The sequence below is a fragment of the Pteronotus mesoamericanus genome, unplaced genomic scaffold (assembly GCF_021234165.1).
Source record: "Pteronotus mesoamericanus isolate MK-2021 breed Mesoamerican mustached bat unplaced genomic scaffold, CSHL_Meso_final contig_26, whole genome shotgun sequence".
Taxonomy (NCBI): domain Eukaryota; kingdom Metazoa; phylum Chordata; class Mammalia; order Chiroptera; family Mormoopidae; genus Pteronotus; species Pteronotus mesoamericanus.
Window position 1 is genome coordinate 283,131 of NW_026555109.1, and position 25,737 is coordinate 308,867.

Sequence of the window (25,737 nt, forward strand, 5' to 3'; positions counted from 1 at the left end):
CCTACTCCCTACCCCCAGTCCGTGGAAAACCGGGTCCCTCGTGCCAAAAAGGTTGTGGACCGCTGGTCTAGAGCCACACAGCTGGTTAGATCAGAGCCAAGCCTGGAACCCACTGTTTCTCTTCAACCACAAACTACCTACATGCCGTTTCTTTCTAGGTCTGAGGCCTATATGGCCCTCTTTGCCTCCCCCTTCACCAAATATGCAGGCGGGGTTTTTTGTTGTTGTTTTTAAATACAGTTCAGTACCTTATACTCAAAACATGTCTCTCTGCTCCTCTCCAGAAACCATTCACACTAACTATGGACAAATACCCCTACTTTTAACAAGCCCTGCTCTTGTGTCAGACACTCCTCCTCAAGGAGCCCCTGACCTACCCTTAGCCATCTGCAGGTTCACTTGTGGCCTCTCCGATTGAAATCTACCCTCTGGGCTTGAGGCCACTGGTCGCAAAATGACCAGGGTTCCGGAGCCAGGGACTTCAGAGGCAGACGACCACTAGTCTTGGGAAGTAGCAGAGGGTTGCTTTCTTTTCTAACCTGCTGCTACCAGACCTTTTCCCTCCACAAGCAGAGGGTCTACTGCGACAGGAAGAGCAAGCGAGACCAGAGGTTCAGGAAGAGAGGATATTAAGGCAGCAGATCCCACTGGACGGTGGGACACTGACTGTCCCCTCTTAGGTCCTGCCTCCTCGGTCCTGAATCTTGCTCCCTCCTTTATCCACTTCCAGAAACCCCAAAGGCAAACAAGAATCTGCAAACCAGCTTCTAATACATTCCATGCCTTTCCCCCGAAGAGGGGGCGAGTGTGTGTGTGTGGTGGGGGCTGTGCGGGGAGGGGGAAGAGGGATTGTCCTGGGATTCAGCGGGGTGGAGGACGATGCGCCCTTGAAGGAGGGTGCGGGTGCAGAAGACAATTACCCCTCCATGGTTAAGTCTCTCGCAGCCCAGAGTGGCCCGCTCTTGCGGCCCTGGGAGGGAGGGGTGCTGGTAGGTCTCAGCATAGCGCCGCTCCCCGCGCGACATCGTAAAGGCCTAGGTGGGTACACAGGCGGCGCACCCCCATGCATGACCTCAACAAGCGATCTGCAAAGTCTGCGCTACCGATAGGACTCCAGCTCCTCCCGGTTTCGTCCGTGCCCTAGTAACGCGTTCTTCTTGTATCGCTTTCAGCCACAGTAGCAGGACACAGTGGCGTATCCCTGGTGGCGCAGCGCATTCCCCAGCGCTTGCAGCTTTCGGTTCGGTGGCGCAGCGCGTAGAGACTGGCTCTGGTCATTGGAACAAGTAAGGCACAAATGTAAAGTGTGCTCGTTCAGGTCGGAGAGGGGCGCCCGGGACCCGCGGCCCCAAGGCGCACCTGCCTCAATGGCGGAGAGGGGCGGGGCGTGCCCGTCAGCAGCTCGTGGGCCTGAACGCTGGAGGGGGCTGTGGCTCTCCCGCTGTCCCAGAGGCTCTGACTGCGCGGCGCTCCAGCTCCCCCCGCCGAGGGGCCGGCCCAGGTCCGGGGAGGGGCGTGAACGCCTTCACTTCCCGCTCGCCGGTTCTGGAGGAGGTGAGTCCCGTGCGAAGGCGGGGTTGCGGACCCTTGGCTGTGTCTCGGGGTTGGAGACGCGGCCACCGACCGCTTTGCGCCGCTCCTCCACTCGCAAGGGGCGCTCGGCCGGGCGTCGAGGCAGCCATGGCGACCCTGAGCACACTCCCCACCCAGCGTGCCTGCTCCGCCCTCCCCTCCGCCCCACGCCACCTTTGATGGCTCGGACATCGGCCGGCCACCGCCAGCCCTTCTCGCGCGCTCTCGCCGCACCCGCAGCCCGCGGGTATTAATAGCGAGGCGCCCCAGCCGCGCGCACAGACCAAAGCTGCCGCGCCCTCTGCAGCCGAGGGCCCGAAGCTGTCGAACCTGGAGGCCGGGAGTAGGAGCGCGAGCAGCCGGTGCCGTGGAGGTAGGAGGCGCTCGGGGAACAATGACCGTGATGGTGCGGGCGGGCAGCCGGGCGGCAACTTGTGCGAGTCCCAGCGCCTGGAGCTGACCCATCGTGGGTGCGGGTGGAGGTGGTAGAATGGCCTCTAGGGTCCTTCCCGGAGGGGGCGTGCGGCGGGTGGGACCCGGCTTCCCCATCTAAGGCGGGAGATTTGCCCGCTGGGCCCAGGGCAGCCCCGGCAACAATAGCAGGAGCTCGAGGCCTCTGGGCTTCGCGGCGCCCTTTTCACCTTCCTCACCTCCGAGGACTCAGGCTGCCTGTCTCTGCCTGCGCCCTCCTCTCGCCTCCCCCACTCTATGGCGCCCTTCCTCCCTTTTCGTCCCATCCCACCCAGCGCCGTGACAGCGCCGGACGCCGCTTCCGGACCTCTGGCAGCAATCTCGGCCCCTGAAGCAGATCGTGGGCCGGGAAGGTGGCCGCTAGTGTGGGTGCCACCGCGCTGCCAGGTGGTCCCAGCTCGCCCACGCACGGCGCGAAGACTCCGGTGGGTGACAAAGAGGAACACACCCTATGCCTAAGTTAGATTTTCTGTCTTTTTACCTCCTGCCTTTATGGAGAGTAGATTTTTTTTCCCCTTTCTTATTTTAAAGCAAAGGACACAGATTTTTGTGGTGTTTCCAAACAACTTCTGATTGTGGTTTTACCATACAAGTTCCGGAAACTTTAGCTGTGTGATATGGCCAGACCTTTGAGTGTGCATATGTGTTTTATTTGAGGGTAAAAAATGAGTTCACCATAATAGGTTTGGATTTTGTTTATGGTAGTTAGAGTCCAGCAGCTGTTGGGGTTTGTGCAGGGTTCCCCAAAAGAAGATAGATGAGGTTCACAAAGAAACGAGGACCATGGTATCACATCAGCCCCTTCAGATGTGGAGAGATTGTGTCTCATCTGGAACAGTTTATCCATTTCAGCCTGTCTCTGGGACCTTCTGAAGTACCATGTTGGTCTCTGGCTGTTTCGTTTTATTATTGTTGTTATGTCTTTCTTGTTAGTTTTCCAGGTTTGACTTACTCAGCCTGGCCCTATTCTGTTTCCCCGTTCCCCCTGAGCCATGGCTTTAATAGACTGCACTCCCCACCCCCCTTCTTTACTTAGCAGGATGTGCCTTCACCCTGGCCTAGCTCTGGGTTAGATTTAATGTGCTTTGCAGTGGTGACCTGCCAAGCCCATTTCAGAACATCCTCCAGCATTGTCTTGCTTTTTTTATTCAGTCTAAACAGGCTTTTTTAGTCCTGAGAGCTTTCTCCTCATTGTTTGGATCTGGTGGGTCCTTGTGGAGTCCTTTATTTGGCTTTCTCCCCTCATTCCACAGCCTTCCTGCTGGGGGTTTACACTTAGCCTTTCCAAAGGGTTGGTCTTCTGGGTATTACAGTTTGTGATGATGCACTTCATATGTGGGCTTAGCATCCACATGGCTCACTTTATATTCCTGCAGCATCGTTCTGCAGCAAGGCACCAATATTGGAGTTACTCCAAGCACAATGAAACATTTGTGTTTTTAGAATGTCTGGCTAATAGATCTGCTTCTGGGTAAGATAAATAGACACATTATTGGCCAGTGGCTGGCTTGATGAGTGAAGTGTTGGGGAAGATAGTGATTCCTTTCCAGCCCAGCTCTTCCCAGAATCTGTTGTATCTTTTATGCTGATGGGAAACTTGAAGTACTTGGTTATGTTGTAGCTGTACCCCTTAGGGTCACAGATTCTATAGCAAGCCCCCTGTGAGCTGGGGTGTGGTTTTTTAATTTAAGAGTTGTGTCCCTGCAGAAATTCTGGAGTTAGGTTTATAATGCTCCTTTTACAATGATAGTCTTGTCCTGGAGTTTATACATGGATTTAATTCCTTGGATCATAAAAGAATATTAATGTTCCTCTATTGCCAAATTTACTAAAAGGAGATTTAAAAATCTATCCTAGACAATTTTCTTCTGGTTTATGGCAATTATTTCAGAAGTGAGACTATAAAAAACATGGGTGAACATTTTTGTTTTGCTTTTCATGAAAGAAACTTTCCAAGAAAATGGCTTTTTAAAAAGATAAGAATTAAATAAGAATATTGAACTTTTTTTTCCCAAAAAGTGGAATTAATCCTCTAGCATTCATTGAGCATTGAAGAGTTTAATTCATTTGGAAAATGATGCATATTTATGAAGAGAATACTTATGATATAATCAAAAGGGAAAACTCATTCCTACCCTAGAAGAGGTAGAGAACACTGGAGAAAAGACAAGAACCTTGTTTGGTTGCTGAATGCTCTTTAGGAAGGGTGGCATTTTGACTTTTCCAGCAGATGAGTGAAGTTTTATGGATTCATAGGTACCTGGCTAAATGCTTGGACAGTATGGCGTACCAGGCATTTGAAATAAAGGACTTGTAACTGGCCATGCTTATTGCAGAGAACTGCCTAGAATTTTGAGGAATGCACTTTCCCCCCTAACTGAAGATGCTACAGGTAAGAGAGGGGCGCATATAATCCCAAAATACAGTTGATTCAGTTCTTTCAACACAGGAATTCCAGGTGTTGGTTACCACTGCCTGGGGAGAGGTGGAGGACTTGCAGGTTCCTGTGTCTGTCTCCTTTATCGTTTGGTGCTCTCCATTGAAAGGAGGGCTCACCAAGCCTGGGAAGTGGTGGATCATTTTCTTTTCCTGTTCTTTAGCGGCAAGGGTTTCTGCTGTGGTCTCACTTCATCATAGTCCCTGCACCCTCTGTTTCTGCCAGGTTACTGTGTTAACCACTTCCACATGTCCATCATGATCAGAGCCCAACTGTTTTCATTCAGGTTACTTGAAATACTGATTTTGTCAGTCCTTTTACTCCAAATGCACCTTTGTTTTTAATCAAGAAGCCCCCAGAAAATGTTTAGTATGAAGTGGGACAACTGGCCTTTTATAGGCTGCGTTTGTAGTGGTTTAAGTCAGTTAAGTGTTTTGCAAAGTGGGTACTTTGAACAAAAGTGAACAATTGATATATATTTAATACAGTGCTCTAAGTTTTTGATACTTGTGAAATAAGTCAGGGACCATCAAATACAGTTGCCTCTTACACACCTCTATCTGGGGACATGGCCCACAACGCAGGCATGTGCCCTGACCAGGAATTGAACTGGCACCCTTCTGGTTTACAGGCCAATGCTCAACCCACTGAGCTATGCCAGCCAGGAACTGTAGTTTTCTAATTTTAATGTGGAATGGATATCATAGACAAACTGCAAGGCTGTCAATTAAAGTAATGTCAGAATACATCACTGACACTGAATAATTCACTGACACTGAATTAATTTCATGTGTAAAATTGTCATATTTGTGCACACATTTTCAAACAAAAAAAACCACAGGTCAAACTAGATTGCCTTTAACTATTGCCTTTATATATCTTTTACAGTAACATTCCTTGCCAACCTTGCCAAAAGAGTTACTTCACTTTACATATAGACTTTTTATTTTCCATACAGATATCTTGTAAGAAGATTTATAAATCTGGTATGACAATGACTTTCATTTTTTGTTCTCATCCTATTAATTCAAGATCTAGTGTAGTCCCTGGCACACAGCAAACCTTTGGTGAATACTCGTTGAGTGAATAAATAAGCCTGGTTTTTGATTTCCTTTCAAATTTATCTTTAAAATTTCTAAGGGAATTTTGATATTAGCACTGATAGGTGGCTGTTCTGGGAATTTTAAAATTTGATATTTGATTTTGATTCTGTTTCATTCTAATCTAAAAATTTAAACTACTCTTTAAAGCAGTGTAATATTGTAAAAAAAAATTTCAGGTTTATTCTAAAAATCAGACAATAAAAGCATGAAGAAGAAAGTAAAACTTATCTGAAATTCTATGACCTACCACCCAAACCTACCGTTAACCTTTTAGTGCCTGTTCTTTTATATATCCTTATTTCTTAGCCTCCCTCAAATTGTTATTGTTGTTTTATATAGTTCTTGTCTGTATAGATTTAATGTGCTCACCATGTTTTCTTATATGTTGAAACTTGATTCTGTGATAATATTCCTTCTTTCAGAGAAATATTTTTCAGATGTTCCATTAGTGAGCATTTCTTGGTGGTAACCTCAGTTTTTGTGTGCCTTTAAATATCTGTTCTTGGATGTTAAATTACCAGGATTGTTTTTCCTATATCAGTCAACTAATTTTTGGTTCCATTGTTGTTGCTGTCATTTTGGCTGTCAGGCTAATATATATATATTTGTAAATAGCCTGTCATTTCTCCTTGGCTGTTTTTAGGTACTCTGTATTTTCACTATGTCTAGGTGTAATTTCTTTTTTCTTCTTTACTTTTACTCCTTTCTCTTTTTTTACTGCATCCCCCTCTTCCCTCTCATCTTATCACTTTATTCTTTTCTATTGCTCAGTAGTATTTCAGTGTCTGGATATCCTACAGTTTGATTATCTACTCACCTGTGGCCACTCTGGTTGTTTCCAGTTTGGACTATCATGAATAGAGCTGCTGTGAACATTTGTGAACAAGTCTTTGTGTGATCTGTTTTCTTTCTTTCTTTTTTTTTTTTTTAAAGATTTTATTTATTTACTGTACTCCTGGCCAAGATGGAGGAGTAGGTAGATACACTTTGCCTCTTTATACAAACAAAAGAAGGAAACAACAAATTTAAAAATAAAAAAATAACTAGACTGCCGGAAAACTGAACTGTATGGAAGTCTGACAACCAAGAAGCTAAAGTATAAACATTCATTTAGACTGGTTGGAGGGGCGGAGATAGGCAGCCAGGGTAGAGAGGACGCGTGGCAAGGTGGCAGCTGGAGGACCAGACAGGCAAGGCTGTGGCTGGCAGCCTGTGGCTGACTATCTGGGTGGACCCGCATTTGCATGCATATAAACCAGGAGGAGCAGCTGGGGATAGAGACAGACCAAACAATCCAAGGTTCCAGTGAGGGAAAAGAAAGCCTCAGAACCTCTGGAGGTAAAAACCTGTGGGGGTTGCAGCGGCAAGAGAAACTTTCAGCCTCACAGGAGAGGCCGTTGGAGCAACCCACAGGGTCCTAGAATGTACAAAAATCCACCCACCCGAGAATCAGCACTGGAAGGGCCCAATTTGCTTGTGGGTAGTGGGGGAAATGACTGAAAGCCGTCAGAGAACCGAGCAAGACGCATTGCTCCCTCTTGGACCCCTTCCTCACACACAGTGTTACAACCCAGTGACCTGGGTTGCCTGGCCCTGGTGAATATCTAAGGCTCTGCCCCTCTCAACATAACAGGCACTCTGAGAAAAAGAAATATGGCCCAAATGAAAGAACAGATCAAACCTCCAAAAATAGAACTATGTAATGAAGAGATAGCCAACCTATCAGATGCACAGTTGAAAACACTAGTAATCAGGATGATCACTGAATTGGTTGAGTAAGGTGGCAAAACAGAGGAACAAGTGAAGACTACGCAAAGCAAAATAAATAAAAACATACAGGGAACCAACAGTGAAGGAAAGAAAACTGGAACTCAAATCCACGATTGGGAGCAGAAGGAAGGGATAAACATTCAGCTAGAACAGAATGAAGAAACAAGAATTCAAAAAAATGAGAGACTTAGGAACTTCTGGGACAACTTTAAACATTCCAACATCCAAATCATAGGGGTGCCAGAAGGAGAAGAGGAAGAACAAGAAATTGAAAACTTATTTGAAAAAATAATGAAGGAGAACTTACCCAACCTGGCCAAGGAAATAGGCTTCCAGGAGATCCAGGAAGCTCAGAGGATCCCAAAGAAGTTGGACCCAAGAAGGCACACACCAAGGCACATCATAATCACATTACCCAAGATTAAAGATAAGGAGAGAATCCTAAAAGCAGCAAGAGAAAAAGAGTTACTTACAGGGGAGTTCCTATAAGACTATCAGCTGATTTCTCAAAAGAAACCTTGCATGCAAGAAGAGGCTAGAAAGAGGTATTCAGAGTCATAAAAGACAAGGACCTACACTCAAGATTACTCTATCCAGCAAAGCTATCATAAAGAATGGAAGGTCAGATAAAGTGTTTCCCAGATAAGGTCAAGTGAAAGGAGTTCATCATTACCAAGCCCTTATTACATGAAATGCTAAAGGGACTTATCTGAGAAAAAGAAGTAGATCAAAAACTATGAATAGTAAAACGACAACAAACTCACAGCAATCAACAACTGAACCTAAAAAAAACCCCAACAAACAAAAACAAAAGTAAACTAAGCAAACAACTTGATAATCAATAAAATATCTATTTTTTAAAAAGGTAACAAGAGTTGGGAATAAAACCAGATAGATTTGTCCTCTGCATTGTCCATCTTTGGGAAATTTGGGCAAGTTATTGGTGTTCTTTCCTAAGACCTCAAGGGAATCTTTAGAAGTGCATATATCTTCTAGCACTATTAGAATATCTGACTAATAGCAGTTTAAGCCATCAGGCATTTTGTTGCCTTAAGTACCGAAGAAGGGGCTTCCTGTGGTGTTGTAGTTCACAGTATCATCAAGGACCCAGGTTTGTTCTTTCTTTTCATCCTGCCATTCTCAGCATATTGCTTCTTGTACTTGGGCTTGTTGCCTATTGGTTAATAAGACTGCTTGCTGCAGCCTAACAGGCTATTATGGCTAATGGCTACTGCAGCTCCAAACTTCATACTCTCACACGTTCGGTGTTGTCAGTTCAGTCACTGCACGGGCTTCTTTAACCTCCTTTTGGCATTAAGGAGTGTCCTTCCCAGGAGCCTCCAGCACCTGGAAGGTCTTTGAAGGGGTTTCTGAGGAATGCTTCTGTGTTCTGAAAAGAGACCCAAAGACTAGATTGGTTAAGGTACCTGCAACCATAGTATCCACGTTGTGAGTAGCCTTAGGATAAAGACAAGAAGATGATGAAGTTGAAAGATGGACCCAGAATCATTGTGGGCATCAGTGACACTACTCTGATCTTTCTGTACCTGGAGCTTAGCATATGAAATAATAGTAAATTTAGTATACTAAATAATATAACTCTGGACTTACTGTACTAAACAATAAATTTACTTACTTTTTAATTCTGTCATTGCCATCCAAAGCATCCTGACTGGCCCTGGCCAGTGTGGCTCAGTTGAATAGGCATTATCCTGCAAAGGGAGGGGTCACAGGTTGGTTCCCAGTCAGGGTATATGCCTGAGTTGTGGGTTTGGTCCCAGTCTGGAGGCATGAGGGGGCAACCAATTGATGTTTCTCTCTCGCATTGATGTTTGTATCCCTCTCTTTCTCCTGACCTTCCCCTCTAAAATCAATAAATCAAAAAAAAATTTATTAAAGCATCCTGACTGATAAATTTATTGGAAGACTTTATTTTTCACCTACCATTTTACATTACCTATGAGAAAAGGAGTTTCTGCCCTTTAATTATGTGAAAAGTGACTACTAAGTGGTCATATCAAGTCACTGTGAGATGAACTATTTTTAAGGCCTTTAGGTAGTTGATGATGGGTGCTAATGAAGCAGCTAAGTTGACATGAATTTTACCTCTCCTTTTAAGGTGGCCATGCAGGACATCGGTTTGAAATTGACCATTGATGGTTTGGATTACAGGGCATACTTGAGAGTAGTAGTTCATTTCTTTTAAGGAAAAATGATGGCAGTGTTTGCCATGTCTGTCAACCTAGAATTGCATTTATCTTCACATTTATTATTGTGTAGGAGATTTGTGAGACATTATTAATCAAAGATGAATATCTTCCTTCACAGTCTGACCTGAGCTTTTGGTTCTCTGGCATGAGATCTAGTTGGGGTCCAATTGGAGTGAGCTGCTTGGAAATGTAAGGAGTTAGGCAAAACCAGAGTTTTACCAAATTAAAAAATGAGACACAGATATTTGTCACTAAGTAAAGAAAAGTTAAATGATTTAATAACCTTAATATTAATCCAAGCAAATAAATGGAACAAAATATGCAGGTAAACAAATCACAGAATATAGACCAATAATAGTTCTATTTTCATTTAATTGATATAACTTTTAAAAATAAATGAGTGTCCATCTCCCCTCCCCCCCACTATCATGATGGCCAACTGACCAGGGCAATTTGCATATTCACTGCTGTTTTATCTTTAGTTTATGTAAGGGCCTATCAAGTCAACAGGTATTTACCAAACATCTATTGATATATTGAAAATAGTTACTGTTGGTGCCACAAAAATGGAGTTCAGTTTTTGTGCTCAGAGTATAACAGCTAGGTCGGATGGGAGAAGTATCTAGATAATTATAATAAAAAGTAGAATATGCTAAAAGCTTTCAGAAGGTAATGGTATTAGTGGAAGTGTTCAGGATAGTAAGATACTGGATTCTTGTTGGAAGATGTAGCACTTGAGTTGAGTTTTGAATAAAGAAATATGTTTTTATTTGCTTATTTGTTTATTTTAGTGTTCACTTTGTAGTGTGTTCATTGTGACAGGATTAGAAAAGTATTCACATATAAAAGAAAGTCAAAATCCCTTGGAATTCTGCCATTCAGAGTCACTTCCATAGTATTCTTGGTCACGCAGGCCAGCTGTGATTCAGGGGAAAGGGACTACACCAAGGTGTGGATGCCAGGAGACAAGAATCTTTGGAGATCATCGTGGAAGCTGGCTACCATATGACCTGAGCAGCCTGTGTTCAACCCAGCTTTCCCACTCAGCAGTTGCTTGGTCTAGAGAAAGCAATTTCATTTCTGAGTTCCAGTTTCCTCTCATATTTTAACAAATGGAGACAATAATATCTACTGAATAATACCTATGGAAGTACAAATCAAACATGGATTCTAAATAAGTTGCTTGTAAAGTCTTGGTGATCACTTTTTACGATTTGGAATTTCGAGAATTTAAAATTTTGGGGGGGAATTAATATATAAAAAAGAACTACCTGTCAATTTATAAAAAGCTCATGACATGGTAGGTGCTGTTTGTATTATTAAGCCATAAAGCTATGAATCTTAACTGTCAGAACATAACAAAGATAAACATGTTGAGTAGTAACAACATAATTTTTACCAAAGATGTTGGTCACAACTTCTTTCGGTTTAGATTCTGTGTATGTTTTGAATTTTTTTCCTTTCTTAAAAGAGGAAATCCAGTCATTGTACATTAGCAAAGACCAAATTCCTCAGTCTTGTTCTCAGGTATTTATTTTTAATGATACTCCCCAGATAATAAATGTGTCATTTGAGGTCTGCTATATAGGACTGGAAGGACTCTGAGAGACATTACTGATGAGTTTAGGGATATCTGGAAAGCAGGTGTACTGCCTCTTTATAGAGGTTTTTTGTTTTTTTTTTTTAAATAGAAAATTCTTATAAAAATAATTTAGAAATACATAAATCAACAACCTTTGGCTTTATTGGCATAATCTAAAAAGCTTTCCTTTTTGAAGTGATTGTAATGTGGAATAATGTAACTGCCTGTTAATGCTGTAACTGAAAAGAAGGGCAGCTGAAGGAAATCTGGAGTCTTTGTCCCATTTTCTTTCCACGTCTCCTTTATTTTGCCCTTTCCCTTGACTTGCCTTCCACCCTTGTGCTGATCTGTGTTCCTAAAGCAAGCCACAGGAGCCCTCCTCTCTCACATTCTCTCATCTCTACACCTTCTGTTTCCTCTGCTTGGAATGCAAGAGCTTTTTACCCAGTTCTCTCTTCTTTGATGTCCACCCAGTTCCTGCCCACCTCCTTCCAGAAGTCCCTCCTAAGGCTAACTTCTATCTTTGCTGCTAACCTGGACCCTCTGGGTTTCTACCAGTGTGTTTTCTCTCTTCTCCACCCATTTTATTTATTTGAGCACTAATTCTTATTGAGCACTTCTGAGTCTCAGGCCAAGTTCTAATTACTTTATGTGTATAAACTCATTTAAACACTCCAACCTCACTGATTTTCAGTCACAGCTTATAACTGGCAGAGCCAGGAAAGAAGCTCATAAAGTCTTTCCCCATTTATTGAGAGCAAATTCTACATCAGTATTTTACACCTCTGCATTTCCAGTGTCTGGCAAAATTCCCTGAACTTAGTAGGTTCTCAATAAATGCTTGCTGAAGCTTAAGTCTGTTAAAATGTACACTTTGTCACAAATTATTTATATTTCTTTGTAAAATGTGGTTTCCCCTTGGCATTCTGCAGGATAATGTGGGTCTGAGGTTACTTCTAATGCTGTTTGTTGAACTTTTGTGTCTGGGCGTCACCTACCTCTTCTTTTGTTGTTATATTTTGTTTGCTACTTAAGAGATGAGTACATATGTTTAAAATTCTATGTAAGATATGTATTTATGTACATTGAGAATAGTTTTTTTTCTAACCTGTAGTTTTCTTTGGATAGGACTAAAATGAGTGTTTTTTTTTATTTTTCCTTTCTGTTTTCTTTTTTTAAAATTTTATTTATATATTTTTAGAGAGGGGAAGAAGGGAGAAAGAAAGGGAGAGAAACATCAGTGTGTGGATGAAACTTGCGCACCCCATACTGGGGACCTGGCCCACAACCCAGACATGTGCCCTGACTGGGAATTGAACCAGCGACCCTTTGGTTTGCAGGCCAGCGCTCAGTCCACTGAGCCACACCAGCCAGGGCTTCCTTTTTGTTTTTTAAATGTCCTGTAATAAATTTTTATTGTTTTTATAATTAGCCAGCCAGCCATATTATTTGACAAGATAAAAGTAAATTATTTTTTAGAGATTCAGAACAGGAAAACCTTTTAAGATTTTTTTTTCTGAAGATTAAGCCAAGCCTGTCTACATAGGTATATAGTCACATGAGACATACTTTGGGCATTGCATATCTTTTCCTGCTGTGTTATTGAAACCATCTACTGAAGACCATTTTCTTCATCCAAGTGTTTCCAAAACACATAACAAAGGAGTATAAATGTTCATGACACTTGAGTGAGATGTGGTTTTCAAAGGGAGTAGGCTATCAAGAGGTATTTATTTTTTATTGTTATTCAAGTACAGTTGTCTCCATTTTCCCCCCACCAGTCCACCCTGACCACCCATCAACACCTCCCACCCTCAATTCTACCCCCCTTTGACTTTGTCCATGTATCCTTTACACATGTTCCCAAAAGGTATTTATTTGTGATTTGGAAGTTCAAGGTTGCCTGAGGCCTGTGGCCCAGATCAGTGGGGTGCTTTTGTTTAGGAGGGAGAATGACTCCTAAGTCTGAACTGAGATTCTAGGTACCATTTGAGAGTAGTAATTCTCAGGTCATGTAAATAAATCAGAGAGTCAGCTTTATCAGATCCAAAGTTGGCAGTAAGACTTAGTGCCTATAGTAGGGGAACAGGATGGAGAAACAGCTCCTTCTCCCAAGTAAATTTTTTAGGTAAAAAAAAATTTAGGAAAAAAAAATTTTTTTAGGTAAATTAGCAAGAACTGCAGGGATGATTCCTTTTATTTTAAAAATGGCCAGAGGGCAGGTTGGTAGAGGAGTGAATGGAAGTCACACTGACCTCCTCCCAGGACCAATTTGGAATTACAATTAAATTGTGGAGAAATCATCTGGAACAAACAAATGAATGATACTGAGAGAGATGCCCCATAACCTTGGAAAGACAGAAGAACCAGCTTTAGCACAACCTGACTGGTAAGGAGTACAGTGGAAACTTGAGAAGACAGGTGGTGCGCCCATGGATGGCAGTGCCGAGGGATATTTAAATGGCTATTTGGATCCCCTAGAGAAGAGTGGGGTCTAAATCATAAACAGGGATCTCCAGCCTACAGCACCAGAGCCCAAAAAGTACACAGATAACAGCCAGCTATGAAACGTGGCAGAGTTGCTCTCTGCCAGAGACAGGCAGCTGGAGACGCAAAGAGCTGTTTAAAGGGCCAACACATAAATTTTTATTTGCAGCCACTTACCATGGGCTGTGGCAAAGGTGGGAGCAGTGTGGGCTAGAGACACCTGAGGAGAGACTAGGGAGGAAGACTTTGAGGAGAGAACTGAGGGAATAGCCAGAGAGATTCTGGGACTAACTCCTCCCCCATAGAGCAACAGCCATCTTGCTCAGGCAGACCACTTCCCTAACCCCCGCCCACAGGAGGGATTCTGCCCTGCACTGCGGTGCCTAAGTATGACTACTTAGTGCAGAGTGAGTAGATTAACAACTGAAGGAGACAGCCACAGAGAGTAGATTCCTGAAAGTCTCGAACAGCCTTCCTAAGGTCACATGGGGTCAACAGCCGACATCATCAGAGGCAGATTCAGAAAGAAAAAACAGTGGTCTCCTACCATACAAGTTCACACTACAAAGTCAGGAAGTCAGGCCAGGTCAATTTAAGAAGCAAAGGCAAAAAAAGAAGACTCTCACAAATAATGGGAAGAAAAAGAAATACCCCCTCATCGAAGGGAAAGGAGGAATCCCCAGAAAGAGAACTAAATGAAATAGAGTCAAGTCAACTATCAGATACGGAGTTCAAAACAATGATTCTGAAGAAGCTGCAAGGAACTTACTGCAAACTCTATCAGCATGAAAAAGAACACAGAAACTATCAATAAGAGATGAGAGGAAACTGCAATTTCTGAATTGAAGAACACAGTAGAAGGAATCAAAAGCAGGATAGATGAAGCAGAGGACCGAATCAGTGAGCTGGAGGATAAGGTGGAAAAAAGCTCCCAAAAAGAGCAGGAAACTGAAAAAAGACTCAAAAAGAATGAAGAGGCATTGAGAGAAATACAGAACAACCTGAAACGTAATAATATCCATGAAATAGAGATACCAGAAGAAAAAGAAGAGGAGGAAGGGATAGAGAACCTGTTTGAAAAAGTAATGATGGAAAACTTCCCAATTTGAGGAGAGAAAAAGTGATGCAAGGTCAAGAAGCCCAGAGGGTCCCATTCAAGAGAAACACAATGAGGCCCACTCCAAGACACATCATCATTAAAATGGCAAATATCAAAGACAAAGAGAGAACCCTAAAGGCAGCAAGGGACAAATGGGTAGTAACATACAAGAGAGTCCTGATATAGCTGGCAGCTGGCCTCTCAACAGAGACACTACAAGCCAGGAGGAATGACAATAAATAATCCAGGTAATGAAAAGCAAGGGCCTGCAACCAAGAGTGCTCTATCCAGCAAGGCTCTCAATTCAAATGGAAGATAAAATAAGGAGTTTCCTAGACAAAAGAAGGCTAAAAGAATACACCTCCACCAAACCAGCACTGTAAGATATGCTAAAGGGTCTACTTTAAGATGATTGAAAAAAAAAAGTGAGAAAAATAGGAACACAGGTTAAAGGGAAAAAATGATTAAGTACCTATCAATAACTTTAAATATAAATGGATTAAATGTTCCAGTCAAAAGACATAGGATAGCTGAATTGATAGGAAAAATGACCCGCACATATGCTGCCTATAAGATACCTACTCAGATCAAAGACCTACACAGATTGAAAGTAAAGGGATGGAAAAAGTATTCCAAAAAATGGAAAGGAAAAGAAAGCAGAGGTAGCAATACTTATATCAGACAAAATAGATTTCAAAACAAAGTCCATTGAAAAAGACCCAGAAGGACTCTATATAATACTCAAAGGGGGAATCCATCAAAAGACATAAACATTGTAAACTTATATGCACCCAACAAAGGAGCACCCAAATACATAAGGAAAATATTGGAGGACTTCAAGAAAGATATAGACAGTAACACATTGATAGTAGGGGATTTTAACACCCCATTGTCAACAATGGATAGATCTTCCAAACAAAATATCAAGAAGGATGTTATGGAACTGAACAATGCATTAGATGGACTTAACTGACACATATAGAACCTTTCATCCCAAAGAAGCAAAATACACATTCTTTTCAAATGCACATGGAATGTTTTCAAAGATACACCACATGATAGGGAATAAAACAAACCTCAAGAAATTCAAGAAAACTGAAATCATGGTAAGCATTTTCTTCTACCACATGGACTTAAAACTAGAAACCAACCTCAAGGGAAAACTCAAAAACATTCAAACTCACGGAGACTGAATAGCATGCTATTAAACAATGAATGGGTCAATAATGAGTCCCAGGAAGAAATCAAAAAATTTCTGGAAACAAATGAAAATGAATACGCAACAGTCCAAAACCTATGGAACACAACAAAGGCAATCCTGAGAGGGAAGTTCATACCAATACAGGCCTACTTAAAAAAGATAAAAACATTTCAAATAACCGACCTAACCCTACATCTTCAAGAACTGGAGAAACAGCAACAAGTAAAGCCCAAAGCAAGTAGAAGGAAGGAAACAATCAAGATCAGAGCAGAATTGAATGACATAGAGACAAAAAGAACAATTCAAAGGATCAGCAAGTCCAGGAGCTGGTTCTTTGAAAAGACAAACAAAATCGACAAGCCTTTAAGCAGACTCATCAAGAAAAAAAGGGAGAGGACTGAAATTAGTAAAATCAGAAATGAAAGAGAAATTACAACTGATTCTATAAGAAACACAAAAGATTGTAAGAAATTAGTATGAACAATTATATGCCAGGAAATTTGAAAACCTGTGTGAAATGGACAAATTTCTAGAAAAATATAACCTTTCAACACTGAATGAAGAAGCAGCAGAAAGCCTGAACAGACCAATAAAAGGTGGTGAAATTAAAGCAGTAATCAAAAACTCCCAACACACAAAAGCCCTGGACCAGATCATATCAGAGGAGAATTTTACAAAATTTTAACGAAGAGCTAACCCTGTTTTTCTCAGACTAGTCCCAAAAATCCAGGAAGAGGGAAGACTCCCAAACTTTCTTTATGTGGCCATAATGGCCCTAATCCCAAGACCAGATAAAGACACAAGAAAGAAAGAAAACTACAGGCCAATATGGCTGATAAACATAGACAATAAAATCTTCAACAAAATATTGGCAAACTGCATCCAGCAATACATTAAAAAGACCATCCACCATAATCATGTGAGATCCATCTCAGGGATGCAAGGCTGGTTAAGTATTCACAAATCAATCAATGTAATACATCACATAAACAAAATGAAACAAAAAAATCACATGATCATATCAAGAGATGCAGAAAAAACATTTGATAAGGTACAGCACCCATTTATGATAAAATCACCCAGGAAAGTGGGAATAAAGGGAGCATACCTCAACATAATAACGACCATATATGAAATACCTACAGCAAACATCATACTAAGTTTGCAAAAACTAAAAGCTTTCCCACTAAGATTGGGAACAAGACAAGGTTGTCTGCTATGATCACTTATATTCAAAAAAGTACTAGAAGTCCCAGCCACAGTAATCAGAGAAGTAAAGAAATAAAAGTCATCCAAATTGGAAAGGAGGAAGTAAAACTGTAATAATTAGAAGATGACTTGATAGTGTACATAGAAAACTCCACAGACTCCACCAAGAAACTTCTTGACCAAATAAGTGAATTTGACAAAATAGTGGGATACAAAGTCATATTCATAAATCGAAGGCATTTTTGTACACCACCAAGGAAATACCAGAATCAGAAATGAGGAAAAAATCCCATCTGCAATAGCAACAAGAAAAATAAAGTACCTAGGAATAAACTTAACTAAGGAGATAAACGACCTGTACTCAGAAAACTACACAACACTTAAGAAATTAAGGAAGATACAAATAAATGGAAGCATATACTGCTTTCTTGGATTGGAAGAATTAACATCATCAAAATGTCCATACTACCCAAAGCAATTTATTGATTCAAAATATCCATGACATACTTCACATGTATAGAACAATCCTTTCAAAAATTTATATGGAACCATGAACTATCCCTGCATAGCTGCAGGAATTTTGAGAAAGAAGAACAAAGTAGGAGGGATCTCCTGACATCAAACTGTATCACTGGGCCACTGTAATTAAAACAGTCTGGAACTGGTATAAGAACAGACATACAGATCGATGGAACAGAGTAGAGAGCCCAGAAATAAACCCATGTCTCTATGGTCAATTAAATTCGACAAAGGGAGCAGAAACTTATAATGGAGTAAAAAATGCCTCTTCAACAAATGGTGCTGGGAGAGCTAGAAAGCTACATGCCAAAAATTGAAATTCGACCACCAACTTACACCATACACAAAAATAAACTCAAGATGGATAAAAGACTTAAATAGAAGTCACAACATGATAAAACTCTTAGAGGAGACTCTCAGATATTCCACACAGCAATATTTTCACTGACATGTCCCCTAGAGCAAGGGACATAAAGGAAAGAATAAACAAATGGGACTTCATCAAAGTAAGAACCTTCTGCATGGCCAAAAAAACATCAAAATGAAAAGGGAACCAACCGTATGGGAAAATATATTTGCCAATGATATCTTGGACAGAGCTTTGATCTCCAAAATTAATAAAGAACTCACTATTCTGCACCAGGAAGACAAAAAATCCAATTATAAAATGGACAAAGGATGTGAACAGACAATTCTCCAAGGAGAACATACACAGGTCTCAAAGACATGAAAAGATGCTCAGCATCACTAGCCATCAGAAAAATGCAAATTAAAACCACAATGAGATACTACTTCACTCTGGTCAGAATGGCCATCATAAAGACATCAAGAAACAACCAGCACTGGCGAGGTTGTGGAGAAAAGGGAACCCTAGTACACTGTTGGTGGAAGTTCAGACTGGTGCAGCCATTGTGGAAAACAGTTTGGAATCTCCTCAAAAAGCTAAAAATGGAACTGCCTTTTGACCCAACTTTTCCACTGCTGGGATTATACCGTAACAATCCCAAAACAACAATTCAAAAGAACCTGTGCACTCCAATGTTTATTACAGCACAATTTAGAATAACCAGGTGCTGGAAGCAACCTAAGGGCTCATCAATAATGAGTGGATCAAAAAACTATGGTACTTTTACACAACAGAATACTATGCAGCAGAAAGAGCAAGCTACTACCCTTAGTGAGAGCATGGATGGAACTGGAGAGCATTATGCTCAGCGAAATAAGCTAGGAAGTGAAAGACAAATACCATATGATCTCACCTATAAATGGAACCTAATCAGCAAAACAGGCAAGCAAGAAAAATATAACTAGCAACACTGAAAGAAAAAACAAACCTACAGTAACGAGAGGGACAAGGGAGGGGGATAACGGGAAAAAATGGGGAAGGGTCAATTCAAGGAACATGTATAAAGGACAAAGTGGGGAAGAATTGACAGTGGGTTGTGGGGGTGGGTGGGAGAGGGGAAAGTGATGTTGGGAAAATGGAGACAAATGTATTTGAATAATTAAAAAAACAAGAAAATAAAAGGTAAAAAATTAAATGAATACATAAAATCTTTTTAAAAAATGACCGTACTTCGCTGTTGGAAGGAAAGTTCTGAGAATTAAAGAGGTTGTATTGTTTTCTGGTCGTGCTATGCTATTTGGCCATCACCTGCCTGTTCATCTTGAGGAGCTTACCAGGGTTGGCATCATCCTAGTTCTCCAGTCCTCCCTCACTCTCTTTATTATTCTGTTCTGGGAATAACCATCAGTTCTAAAAACTGAAGAGAAAATAAGGAAAATCTTTGTTCATTGGGACAGTAGGGAAAATCCAATAACGGATCAGAACCATCCCCTGAAAATTACTTGAAAGTCTACTGTGTGAGGTAGAAGGGTAACTAGCATATAACCACACATGTTCTGGCTTCTCCTTGCAATTGGGATAGCAAGTGTGATGCTGTATGGATTTCAAGTTTCCTACTAGGTACTATGCAGTGGGCTAGACAGTGAAATTGGCATATATTTTTATTTTATTCAAAGAGGAAAGTATTATGTCCATTTTAAAGAAGAGGAAACTGAAACTTAGATTATTGGGTAGCAAGCCCAAGGTCAAACAGTTAAATAAGTGAAATCAGGTTTTCCTAAAGTCCACAAACTTCTCTATGCTCAGTTTGGGATCTTTTACCAGGACAGCTATAACTGAGCATGCTGAAATGAAGATGTGGTGAAATTGTTCCTACAAGTTCAGGGTCAGATCCTGTCTTTATTTAAAAATTGTGTTATTTTGTTCATAGTGAAATTTTTTTTTACTCTTGATTTTGAAAATATTCATTAAAAAAGATTATCTTAATTATGGAGCATTTTGGTGCCCCCTTAAGTTTTGCACCTGGGGCAAGGACCTCACCTGCCTCTTAGTCCCAAGTAGCAAGCAATTCTGGAGTCACAGGATGGTGGTTTAATCAGCCAACAGAGAATTTCATCAATGTTTTTAGCACTGTAATACTATTTTTCCCCCCTTCAGGGCATTCTAAGGGATAGGTAAAAAAGACATACCTTAACTTCACCTTAAAAGATACTTTTCTGCCCCTGATAGATACAGTTATTGGTACTGTTGTTGGTGGATGTGGGGCTTTTTCAGAAAAATTGTGGGAAAAGCATTTCATGGACCCACACAAGGGAGATCGTAGTGTGGCAAGATTTATTCAGGCAGAAATAGAAGGCTTCCCCCGTGTCCCACCTCTGTTCATCCTGCCATGGAAAAAGTCCAATTCTGTCTTCATCAAGGCCAAAACAAATGCTAGTGTCCAGAGTTTCTGTTTCATATTAAAACTTAGTCCTTTGGAGTCCCCACAGCTGGTGGGTGGTCTCAGTCCCTGTCCAGGTAGCTTAGTGGTATTCCGAGCTATGCTGCTGTACTCACATCTCGATTGGAATCTGTATTTGGAGTCCACGTGGCTGCTAGACCCACATCGTTGCTCTGGAGAGAATTCCCTAATGAACAGGGAAAGGGTGTGTTGGAGAGAGTGCACGCGAACGCTTCCTTGTTAAGCTGGGTTATATTATTTTGAGCTTTGGAAGGACCAGGCATTTTTTAGGAAAAACCATTCAGCTTCCCAGTCTTCCCAAGCTTCTGAGGGCTTCTGATGGGTCCATCTCCCACCCAATTGATCCCTTTCCCCGGTTAGACTGACAGGCCTCTATGGTCAAGCACCTCCGCCTGTGCCATTTTGACTTGTACTGCATATGTGCTCATTACTCCCCATAGTGGTCTGGGCCAGTGGTTTGGGGGAGATTGAAAAAATGGTCCTTCCTATCTGTATGATGGAGAGTTGTTAATCCCCTTTGAGGGGCAGTGCTCTGATCCTCTAGTGAGTATATGAAGCTGTTACTTCATGATGGATCAAGCTTATGCTCCCCAGTTGATTATGCTTAATGTCTGATTCCCTTTGCTTCTCTCCTTTATTGATAGCTAGCTGCCTGTGCTAATAGTGCCATAGGTTACTCAAAGCAGTTTGGCTTTGAGAAACTGAGACTCAGGTACAGTGAAGACCTGTTATAGTAACCATGGCCAGGAAGCTGGGGATTTTGTACAATAGCTCAGTGCTAATGTTTTGGGGTGGTCAGGGACAGGGAGGATTTCTGTTTTTGAATTAAAGCTACATAATAAAGGAGCTGTGAAATGATGCTTTCCCCAAAGGCCAATGCCAGTCCTCTGGCAAGTAGGTGCTATTGGTCATCACTTGATTGCAGGGGCCAGTGCAGCACAGTGCAGGACTGCAGCATGGGCCAGCCTGGTGCAGGGTGATGCTGGTTGCCTCTCCCCTGCATTGCTTGCAGAATGGCTGAGTGTTCTGCTTGTCCTAAAGAGATCACAAGTCTAGCCTTATATATTTCATGTGGGAAATGGCTGTGTTTAACAATATTTATTAATAAAACATTTAAAAATAACCTTGTTTTGTGTGCGTGTCTTTTAAATTCCAAAGATAGTAAGATCATCATAGAAATAATGAAAAGTGAAGACAGGTAGTTTGGCAAAACACACACACACACACACACACACACACACATACGGACATTACTTTCTCTGTTTTCACTTTATATGGTTTTTTTTCCTCCCTTAATTAAAACAAATCAACTTTATTATTTAAAGCAGTTTTAGGTTCATCGCAAATTGGAAAGTACAGAACGTTCCCATGTACATTCTACCCTCCTCCGTTATCAACATCTGGCATTTTAAACTTTTAGATTTTTTTTACAATGTTTATTTTTTTTCCCCAATTTGTAATATAGTGTACATATGTGTTGTGAATTTTCCCCTCCTTAATGTTGCTTTAGTTATCCTTAAATTAATATGATTAAGGTCAAAGGTCTTATGAGGTCATGAGACCTTTCCTGTTGACCTTTCCTCAGAGGAATGCCACTGTGCTCACCATGGGAAGGAAGTGGTCTCCAGATGATTTGCTCTTTGAATATTTATTGTGTGGAGATTTTCCAGAATGGGTTTAGAAGGATTTAGAGGCTCTCAACACACCACCTCCCCCAGTATTTTTGTTTTATCGCTGGGTTGGGTTTTTTTTTTTTTCCTCAGTGGTATTTGGGGGATGGGGTTTCAGATCCATTTTCTATTAGATGTGTTTAGGTTTCCTCACAAGGTAGAAAATAGAACTGTAGCAGGCGTGTTTCCAGAACAGTCTTGAGTGTTAAAGGAAACACCTATCTCTGATGGATGCTTCTGGCAGTTCAAACTCTAGGGGGCACTTCTGCTTCCTAGCTTGGGCTGCAAAGTGGTACAGGATCTCCAGGGGTGGGGGCAGGGGAGAATTGGGAACATGTCTGCCTCTTCAGTGAAGTGTGTTGGAAAAAAGCACCTTGCCCTTGCCTGCCTGCGGACACTGGATTATATCCATGTAACTACGGCCTAGCACAGACTATATGGCCCATTGGTGGTAGTCACTAAATCTTTGTTGAATAAAGGAGAATGAGACCACCTTTTGGGGCTTCTTGGTAAAATTACCTTGAACTTCTCAAACCTGAGCTGACCTTCTCACCAGCTTTTTGACTCCCAGGGTCTGTAAAAGTCTTAGATTTATAGCCATAAGTTGATCCAAATCTAAATTTATACATCACCCTATCCCTTAGACACTGTTCATGTACTTTAGAATATCAGTCCTTTATTTATTCATTCGTTCATTCATTCATTCATCCATTTATTTATTTCTTCACCGAAGGACATAAACATCAATTGGTTGCCTTTCCTAAGCACTCAACTGGGACTGAACCACAACTCAGGCATGTGCCCTGACTGGGAATTGAACCCATTACCCTTTTGGTTTATAGGACAATGCTCCATCCAACTAAGCCACACTGGCCAGAGAAAAGAATATCTATTCTTTAGCGTCTGGGCTTCATTTTAACCTCACTCAGGTACAGGCCTGCTTAGCCTTCAGTAACATTATTGATTCTTTAACTGTTCTATAAATGTCTGAGGTGCCTTGCAAATCAGGAGCTTTGAGATCTTAAAGACAAATACCCATTCAGAGGAAAGAAATTACTTATTTGGCAACCATCATATTCTATATTACCAGCCTATGAATTTAACCGGGCATGGCCTTTTCTAATACTTCTGTTTGCCTCTCTTTACCTGAACTCTGAGTAAATCACTAGATTGCTTGATTCTAAGAGTAATGCTGTTGGCACCAACTCCAGTAAATTGTTTTACTTTTAGTGAACAGTACACCTAATAACGTTTAAGATTGTTGGGGAGAAAAGGGAAAGAAAGGATCAGGAAATTGATATATTGATATTTGCCTCCATTAATGTTTGTTGATTTTCTGGCTGCCATAGCCTCTTGTGAGGAAATGCCATTTGTTTAAACCATAAAGAGGTTGGTTGAACATCTGGACTCTGTTTACCTGACACCTACTGGGCAGTATTTCGGGGACTGTTGGTTTGAGAATCAGGGAAAGAGCATTTTAGTTTGAGACCCAAAGAGCCAGAAAGTTTTGCTTTTTGGTTGGTTTATGCTGAAGTCATAGCCTCTTGATTCTTCCTAATTCAATCTCTCAACTCTTGTATTTCATTATACAAAACAGTGACTTATTTGTAGCCTTGACTTCCTATGCATTTTTATTTTTACCTGCTGTTGTGAATCCAGTGGAGGCATTATTAATCTATTAGTTTAGATTTTTGTTTAATATTAAACAAGCTCATATTCTTGTTTTATGAATTATATAGCATTCTTTATTACTGTTGTTGTAGCTTCTTCCTCTGTCATCTAATGTATATTTTTATGTGATGGGGAAGTCTCTGTCTCTCTGAAATACAGCCAGTCTGGTTGGACAGGGTGTTCAGCAGTTAGGATTGTTGAAAGTGAATGATATGAATATTCTTTTAGAACATGTATAAAGGACCCATGGACAAAGCCAAAGTGGGGAAAGATTGAGGGTGGGAAGTGTGGGTGGGTGGGGCAGGGGAAAGTGGTGGCAGGAAAATGGTGACAACTGTATTTTGAACACTTAAAAAAAATAACAAAATGAATATTCCTTTAATGTTACCGTTCATCTCCAAATACTATAATGTTTAGTTTGATTTAAAATTCTACTTTTCAGTCCATTTTTGACTTTATTTATCTTTTAAAAAACTCACAATGTACTGTAAATTGGCACATTGTGCTGATATTAAATAAATGAAACTTTTTTTTGAGAAACATGTGCTTTAAGATGACTTGTAATTATTGACATATTAATAGGTATTGTGAGCACAACATTGCACATGTGAACCAACATGTCTTGGTTTTAAACCTCACTAATTAAGAGCTCAAGGTCATTTGAACTGTGTCAGGCTAAAGTTTGTTTTAACCCAATTCTGTGGGAACTAGGCTTGTTAAGCAAATAGTGAAAATAAAGTTGCATGGGAAAGATTTACTTTCTTTAAGAGACTTTTCCATCGCTTTGGCAAAATTCATTCATGATTCTTACCTATTAAAACAAATTCGATAGGACCTTTATATAATAATCTTTATCATTAAAAAATTTATTCCCCAAATATTTTATGTATAGACAAACACTAATCGTAGCATTTACTATATCGTGTTGTATTTTGTTCTCTTCACTTAATACACCCTAGAGATTGTTATGTGGTGGTACATACAGATTTGCCTCATTTTTTTTTATTGGAACAAATTACTCATTTTATAGAGGTACCTTTAATTATTTATACGTTGCCCTATTGTTAGACATTTAGTTTGTTCCCAATATTTTGCTGTTATAAACAATGCTGCAGTGAAGATCCTTGATGCCTTTTTGTGAGTATATCTGAAATACAAATTCAAGAAGCGGGATCTGTGGTCAAAGGGTATATTTGTTTTTATTATAGATAGATATAGCCATATTTCTTTCTAAGAGTTTATATTCATTTGTTTAGTAACTCTTATATTGTGCTTGCTTTGTGCTAGAAACTATTTCAGGTGCTTTACAAATATTAACTTGCTTAATCTTCAGAGCAACCCTTAAAGGCACTATCATTATCACAACTTTACAGATGAGGAAACTGAGGCAATAGACATGACATAACCTGCCCAAGGGCAACATTCAGTAAGTGGCGATTTGAACCAGGCAGTCTGGATCCAGAGTTAGTTTTCCCTTTCCTAATCTGATCAGGGAGAGGTCAGTTTTTCTTAATTGTTATTTTGCATTTTTCTTATTATTAGTTGAGCTTGGACGCATATTCAGTGATGGCAAACTATGTGGATTTTGGGGGCTGTCTATTCACTACCTGTTCTTATCTTTTGCTCATTTTTCTATTAGGTTGTAAATATTTTTCTTACTGATTTGTAGGAGTTCTTTGCACAGGGAGAAAATTAGCTCTTCATCAGATGTATTTCTAATGTTTTGTGCTATTTCATGCTTTGCTTTTTGGCATAGTACTTTATCAGTCTTTTCCTTTAAGCATCTGGGATCTAGGTCATGTGTAAAGAGATCTTCCTCAGTCTGAGAGCATTTTTAAATATCTCATGTTTTTATAGAACTTTATGGCTTTTTAAAATTTATGTTGTTTCAAAGAGTAATATGGGATCTAACTTTTTTTTGTTTAATCA

The 25,737-nt window shown here is 40.7% G+C and overlaps 1 protein-coding gene across 1 annotated transcript in view; it reads left to right on the plus strand.

Moving 5' to 3' along the window:
* Positions 1-1,446: 1,446 nt before the first annotated feature.
* FARP1 (FERM, ARH/RhoGEF and pleckstrin domain protein 1) overlaps positions 1,447-25,737 on the plus strand; it is a 400,915-nt gene continuing 376,624 nt past the window's right edge. Inside the window, exon 1 of the mRNA XM_054574324.1 lies at positions 1,447-1,945. The gene's annotated coding sequence lies outside the window, so the exon portion shown is untranslated. The remainder of the gene's footprint in view (positions 1,946-25,737) is intronic.